Raw genomic sequence first — 8,644 nt, forward strand, 5'->3', positions numbered from 1 at the left:
ATGCTTCCTCATGATGTATGCTTTCTTATGCTATGTTAGGTTAAATATCTATGGCTTATGTTGCATGAAAACCTAGAAATACCACCTTGAAGTTTCGGCCAAGATGGAATATAAGGTTTAGATCAAAATGTTGAAACCTAAACATGATTGTTTATGCTCCTTCTTGACACATGATTTATTACATGTTGTTAGTTGAGTGTTCATGCTACATGTTGTATAAATAAGACCTAGGACCCTACCTTAGGTTTCGACCAAGAGAAAATATAAGGTGTAGAGTAAGATTTTGAAATCTAAGCATGCTTATTTATGCTCCTTCATGATACATGATCTATTATATGTTGTTAGATAAGTTTTTACGCTACATGATGTATAAACAAAACCTAGAACCTTTCTTTAGGTTTCGGCCAAAGATGAACACAAGGTCTAGGGCAAGATTTTGAGACCTAACTATACTTGTTTTATGCTTCCTCATGATGTATGCTTTTGTTAGTTGCTACTCGGAAAACCCAATGGCTCCACTGTACAAAACTTTTATACGTGATCTGAACCTTTCCTAGCTACCATGTATTCTTTTAAGTTAAACTTGTATCTCCTGCGGAACTTAACACGTTTGATTCCAAGTTTAACTTATATGTCCTTTTAGGTTTAGATTTGGATCTCCTGCGGAACTTAACACGTTTGATCCAAATCACCTAGGTTATAAATTCAATTAAATATTAGTTTCCAAAATTGGCTTCCAGTGCTGCATGGCGAGGCACTTGGCCTTCTTGGATATGGGAGCAACCACCACCAACTAGACAAAGCCTTTTAAGGAAAGTTAATATTTAATTTCCTTATATAACTCTAGGTTAACCAAAAGGAACAATCAAATCACAAGGAAAAAAGAAAAAGAACACAGCATCAAAATTAAATTCGAAAAACAAGAATCGAATGCCTCTTGTATTTGGTATTTATACAAAGAAAAATTAACTAGTATGATGCGGAAATTAAATACTAGTTATACCTCTTCCTTGTATGCTAAAAACCTCGAGATCTTCTGCCGTATCCCTCGCCTCCTCTTAGACGTCGTGTGGGTGACGATCCTCCATGACGAACACCATCCGGAAAGCTTCTCCTCCTTCTCTAGAATTCGGCCACCACCACCACAAAGGAGCAAAAGAGAGCAAAGGGAAGAGAGGGAGAGGGGCCGGCCACTTGATAATCTCCAACCACACAATATCAATTGTTATTTTTTCAAGGCCTCCCCTTCCCCCCTTTTTATATTAGTTTCCCAACGAAAAATTATGGAAAGAGTTTTATAAAAATTAGACTCATTCCTATTTCCTTTTAATTTTTTCTTTTTCTTTCCTTTTAATTAATCAATCCTAGATTGATTTATTAATTAAACAACTATTTGTTGATGTTTAATTATTTGACCGGCCCCTTGCTTGGGCACCAAGCAAGGTGGCCGACCACTTATTAAAAGGGAAAGAAAAAAAAATTTATAAAATTTTAAAAGAAGAAAACTTCTAATAAAATTTTACAAACTCTCTTTTTTTTTCTAATGTGGATATTAAAAGGAAAGTTTTAAAATTTAAAACCAAGTTTTAAAATTTAAAACATCTCTAATAATATTTCTTTTTAAAAGAAAGTTTTATAAATTTTACAACTCTCTTTTAAAACCTTGTGGCCTAATTTAAATTAGGAAAATTTTATAAATTTTTAAAATCTCTCTTTTTACAAATTGTAAATATCTGAGGAAATTTAAAAATTCAAAAACAACCTTCCTAATTTAAATATTGCTGTCGGCCCCCTTGCCCAAGGCAAGGGCCAGCCACTTCTAGAGAATATGTGGCCGGCCATTGCTTGGTCACCAAGCAATGAACCGGCCCCTTCTTGGACACTAAGATAGACTTTTCTTTGGATGGACTTGAGGCTTTATTGAGGCTACAACAGGGACCTAGAGGAAAAATTGGTTTTGGCCTTCCGATGAGCTTGAGTATCCCGTGCTCGCCCCGAACACACAACTCAAGTTCATCGATAATAACTCATTCCACTAGAGAGTTATTACCGCACTACCGCACCAATCCAAATTACTTTATGGGCTCCTTCTTATCATGAGTGTGTTAGTCTCCCTGTGTTTAAGATTACGAATGTCCACTAATTAAATGAGTTACTGACAACTCATTTAATTAATATCTACCTCCAAGAGTAGTATCACTCAACTTTATTGTCATGTTGGACTAGGTCCACCTGCAGGGTTTAACATGGCAATCCTTATGAGCTCCTCTTGGGGACATTCTCAACCTAGATAACTAGGACACAGATTCCTTCTATAATCAACAACACATACTATAAGTAATATCATTTCCCAACTTATCGGGCATATTGATTTATCGAGCTAAACCTCACCCTTTTATAAGTCAAAGAAATAAATATTAAATATACATGCTTGTTATTATATTAGGATTAAGAGCACACACTTCCATAATAACTAAGGTCTAGTTCTTTTACTAAGCCAGTACAAAAAGAACTTACCTAAATGATCCTACTCAATACACTTAAAGTGTATCAGTGTAATTTATTAGTCAAGATAAACTAATACTTAATTACACTACGTCTATTCTGATGATTTGTTCCTTTCCATCTTAGTCGTGAGCAACTGTTTATAATTTATAGAGAACTGACAACATGATCTTCTAAGTGTGACTCCACACTCCATGTTATCTACTATATAAATTAATTGAACAATTACATTTAACAAATAAATGTAAACATTTGACCAATGTGATTCTTTATTTCAAAATAAATGTGTACAAAAGATAAACTTTTAAGTATACACTCCAACAGCTTTCTTATGCTATGTTAGGTTAAATATCCATGGCTTATGTTGCATGAAAACCTAGAAATATCACCTTGAAGTTTTGGCCAAGGTTGAATTAAAGGCTTAGAGAAAGTTGTTGACCTAACTATACTTATTTTATGCTTCCTCATGATTTATGCTTTCCTATGCTATGTTAGGTTAAATATCCATGGCTTATGTTGCATGAAAAACCTAGAAATACCACCTTGAAGTTTCGGCTAAGTTAAGAGACTAGGTCTAGGGCAAAATTTTGAAATGAAAACATGCTTGTTTATGCTCCTTCATGATACATGATCTCTTATATGTTGTTAGTTAAGAGTTTTATGCTCCATGTGGTAAAGGTTGAGAAACCCTACATTGATGTTTCGGCCAAGTTGGGATACAAGGTCTAGGGCAAGGTTTTGAAATCTAGGCATGCTTGTATATGTTTCCTTATGATGTATGATCTTTAATATATGGTTAGTTTAAGTTTCATGCTTCATGTTGTATTTAAAAGTTTGAATACCTCACATTTAGATTTCGGCCAAGGTTGAAATTAAGACTTAGAGCAAAGTTTTGAAACCTAACCATGCTTATTTATGCTTCCTTATGATATATGATTTCTTACATGTTGTTAGTTTCATGCTACATGTTGTATTAAAAAAATTGGAACCTCAGCTTAAGGTTCGGCCAAGGATGATTAGGGTTTGTAGGAAGATCAAAACCCCAACCATGCATGATAATGACTCTTTATGATATGCTTTAGGTTATATGCACTTATGACATCATGTTATGATTCCTTATGATATGCTTTATGTATGTGCACTTATGACATCATGTTATGATTCCTTATGATATGCTTTATGTATGTGCACTTATGACATCATGTTATGATTCCTTATGACATGCTTTATGTTATGTGCACCACATGCTATTATAGTATGTTATGAATGTTAGGATGTATACTAAAAGTCTAGCTTTTGGTATAAACATTTATCTAGAAATAAGAATCACATTGGTCAAATGTCTACATTTATGATAAATGTAGTTGTTCAATTAATTTATATTGTAAATAACATGGTGTGTGGTGTCACACACAGAAGATCATGTTATTGGTTCCTTATAAATTATAAACAGTAGCTCACGACCAAGATGGAAAGGAACAAACCATTGGAAGGTCGTAGTGTAATTAGGTATTAGTTTATCTTAACTATATAATTACACTAGTACACTTAGAGTGTATTGAGTAGGACCATTTGAGGTCGTTCCTTTTATACTGACTTTATGAAGGAACAAAGACCTCGGTTATTATGGAAGTGTGCGCTCTTAATCCTAATATAATAACAAGCACATATATTTGATATTTATTTCTTTAATTTATCAGTGGGTGAGATTTAGTTCGATGAATCAATAAGCCTGATAAGTTGGGAAATGATATCACTTATAGTGTGTGTTGTTGATTATAGAAGGAAACTGTGTCCTAGAGATACTAGGTTGATAATGTCCCCAAGAGGAGCTCATAAGGATTGTCATGTTAAACCCTGCAGGTGGACTTAGTCCGACATGACGATAAGGTTGAGTGGTACTACTCTTGGACTTAGATATTAATTAAATGAGTTGTCAGTAACTCACTAAATTAGTGGACATTCGATATCTTAAACACAGGGAGACTAACACACTCATAATAAGAAGGAGCCCAAAATGTAATTTGGGATTGGTGCGGTAGTTCAATAATAGTTCTTTAGTGGAATGAATTATTATTGATAAAATTAAGTTGTGTGTTCGGGGCGAACACTTAATTTTATCGGGAGACCAAAACCAATTCCTCCTCTCGGTCCCTATCGTAGCCTCTTATTTATAGAGTACTATATCCACCTATACCCACCTTCATATCCATGAGAAAGGGGCCGGCCAAGCTAGCTTGTGGTTCAAGCTAGGGCCGGCCAAGCCTTGGTTCATGGGTGGCCGGCCCTAGCTTGAACCCAAGCTTAGGTGGCCGGCCCCCATTAAATTAAAAAGAATTTTAATTTTAATTTTTATTATGTGGAAGATATAATTTATTACAGAGAATTAAAATTAAAATATCTCTCTTTAAAAAGATCTACAAAAAGATTAAAAGAAAGAGATTATATCTCTTTCCTTATTTGTAGATTGGAAAGATATTTTATTTTCTCTAAAAAATTATTCACATGTTGAAAATTAAAATTATAAAAATTTCTTTTTATCAACCATGAAGGGATTTTAAAAGAAAATTTTATTTTTTAAAATTTCCAAAGACAAAAAAGGAAGTTTTAATTGTTGATTAAAATTATCCTATTTGCTCTACATGAGGTGGCCGGCCACATACAATCAATTAGGAAAATTTATTTAATTTTTTATTAATTAATTGTTATCAAGGAAAGTTAAGGAAATTTTATTATAAATAAATTTCCTTATTTGCCAAAGCCAAGGAATATAAAAGAAGGGGTAGGGGTGCCTTCATGGTTAACAACCTCTATTATTTTTCCTCCCTCTTTTCCTTGGTGTGGTGGCCGGCCCTTCCCTTTCTCTCTTCTCCTCTTGTTGGCCGAAACCTATCTTCTTGGTGGAGCTTTTGTTTGTGGCCGGATTAAGGAAGGAGAAGAAGGAGAGAAAGCAAGTCTCATCTCTAGCATCCCTTAGAGCATTGGTGGTGGTCGAAATTATTCATCCTTGAAGGAAATTATTGTGGCCGGCCATCCTCTTCCTTTCTTCCTCTTTTGTGGTGGCCGAAACTTATCTCTTGCTTGGAGTTCTTGTGGTGGCCGGATACTACTTGGAGAAGAAGAAGAAGAAGGAGAGAAAGCTTGTATCCCTTGGAGCTTGGTTGGTGTTTTGTTCTTCGTCCTTGGTGAAGCTTCTTTGTGATTGGCCGAACCTAGCTAGGAGAAGAAGAAGGTGCTTGGTGGTTTCTCATCTCGGAAGATCATTCCCCACACAACGTCCGAGGTTAGAAGAGGAATACGGTAGAAGATCAAGAGGTTTTTCTACAAGGTATAACTAGTAATTTATCTTTCCGCATCATACTAGTTATTTATGGAAATAATACCAAATACAAGAGGCATACGATTCTAGAGTTTCAAATTTGTTTTCGATATAGTGTTCTTTTTTTTTTCTTTCCCTTGTGATTTGATTGTTCTTTTCGGTTAACCTAAAGTTATTTTAGGAAATTAAATATTATTTTTCCATAAAAGGTTTTGTCTAGTCGGTGGTATTTGCTCCCATATCCAAGAAGGCCATGTGCCTCGCCACGTCAGTACTGGGAACTAATTATGGAAATTAATATTTAATGAAATTAATAACTTAAGGTGATTTGGGTCAAACGTGTTAAGTTCTGCAGGAGACCCAAGTCAAAACCTAAAAGAACGAATAGATTAAGTTTTGGATCAAACGTGTTAAGTTCCGCAGGCGATCCAAAATTTAATTTAAAAGAACACATGGTAGCTAGGAAAAGGTTCAGACCTTTGTACAAAATTTTTGTACAGTGGAACCTCTAGGTTTTCCGAGTAGCAACCAACAATTGGTATCAGAGCTAGGGTTTTGCCTCTGTGTATTTGGTATTAGGTTAATTATGCACATATCATACATAATTTAGGCAGGTTAATAGTAGGATGTGCTAACTTTGTGGATGCAGGATCCAACTATTATGGCTTTTAGTTATTATGTGTGTGATTGGACCCTTGGACATGTCAAGGGCATTTATATGTGTGTGCATGGTTGTATTATAAAATACAGCAGGAGCTGTATTTAGTTTTATTAGGATTTTATTTTTGATCTAGATACATGTACATTCCTTTTATGGAATATAGGATCAAAAATGTAAAATTCTATTTATGTCGCGGATTGAATCTTGCAAAGCGTGGAACCTTCTAAGGACCAGAGGCGCAGCGGAACTAGGAGCAAGATGGATGCGACAGCTAGACCCGGTGGCCAAATATGGCAGCAGCTTGGGATGACAACACACGGAGGACAACTAGAGATAAAAGCCATAATAGTTGAAAATTAGATTTTCTATTTATTGCTTTTATATTGTGCTATGTGTGCATGTTGGTTTACATATTTAGTAGGCTAGCATAGTTAAAATTCCTCATTTATAAATAACTAAGTGGGAGAGGGATTTTTAAGGAAATCCCATGGTCTCCATTACTGGTTTGTAAGTAATGCAAACAAGCTTGCGCGTTGGCTCTGAGTGCCTTCCTCCATAACGGATGAGCTTGTTTGTGGATCACTAGAACAGACTTCCATTTTTGGATGACTATAGGAAATTAATTAAGAGTGTGTGATCTTCCCCAACGGAAGGGGCATAATCTTATTAATGGACTTAGTGTCAAGTAATGGTATACACTTAGACACATTTAATAGTATCCTCCCCAACGGAGTCACTACTATCACTTGTGTGACCAAAGGGAAACCAACTATTGATTTGTCATAAAACTAGATTGGCAATATAATAAAATTAATAAACCCCTCTTACAAATGTTTGAATTTGTATACGTCCACACTAACGTGGCATACAAGATTCATGGTGTTTGAGGTAATTTTATTTGTCAAAAAGTTATATTGACAAGATAGTCAATGGGTAAAACCCTCCTCTTACAAATGATGAATTTGTATACGTCCACACTAACGTGGCATGCAAAATTCACGGTGTTTGAGGTGTTGGTGAATTTAAATAATATTGTTTGAGGAATCAATGTTATTTTAAATTCAAAGAGTTTTGACCAAATATTTGATCAAAGACAGATCAACTATTAATTTTATTCGTCAAGTTGATGAGATAATAAAATTAATGAATAAAATCTCCTCTTCGATTTTGTATACACAAAATTCATGGAGATTTTAAGGAGTTGATCTTGACCAAATATTTTTATGATTCTTAGAATGTTTGTCAATCCCTAGAAGTCATACTATAGAAAAAGACTTAGTAGTCCCAATTGTAATGATTGGAAATAGGACTTGGACATTAAGGTAGATTGTCTTCTTAGAACTAAGAACAATTGAGGTGTATTTAATTCATTAGTTGAAACATGTCTAGTGGTGTTATCTACCAGAACCTGGAGTGTAGATACAAGATGCCATTAGTCATGTCTGCAATTCATTGCAGGGTTCCAGGAAACCCGACAACTAAATGAAAGATAAATCACTGTCCACATGGGCACTACTGTAAAAGTGGTAGCTGTTGCAGTGGGAGATGTTTATCTTTTGATAAGAATAAAACATGGATTTTTGAGTAATTGTCTTTACGCACTAAGTTTAGAAAGAACTAGTTTTCAGTTTCTAAACTATTCAAAGAACTTGATATTCTGCCTCTTTTAATAACAAAGTTGTTATTAAGAAAAAGAGGGAAGTTATCTGTTCTGGTACATTGGTTGGCAATTAATAAATCCAATAACTCTCACGATGCAACAAATGGAAATTAGTAACACATCTTCTAACTTTAAGAGGAAGTAACCTTCGGAAATGAACCAATTATATCTTTGGCATCTAAAGCTAGGTTATATTAACTTAAGTAGGATTCATCGGTAGCTGATGAACTTTTGGGTTCATTAGTAGTGGAAATCTTTCCAAACCTGCGAGTCTTACTTGGAAGGAAAAATAACCAAGAAGCTTTTAAGTCTAAGGGGTATGGAGTCAAAGATATGTTGAAATTGGCTCATTCTGATTTGTGTGATCCTATGACTATCCAGACAAGAGGTAGTATTGAATATTTCGTCTATTTTATAGATAACTATTCAAGATACAAATAAATTTACTTAATGTACCGCAAGACTAAGTACTTTGATTAGTTCAAAGAGTACTAGGCTA

The sequence above is a fragment of the Zingiber officinale genome, chromosome 3A, assembly GCF_018446385.1.
Source record: "Zingiber officinale cultivar Zhangliang chromosome 3A, Zo_v1.1, whole genome shotgun sequence".
Taxonomy (NCBI): Eukaryota; Viridiplantae; Streptophyta; class Magnoliopsida; order Zingiberales; family Zingiberaceae; genus Zingiber; species Zingiber officinale.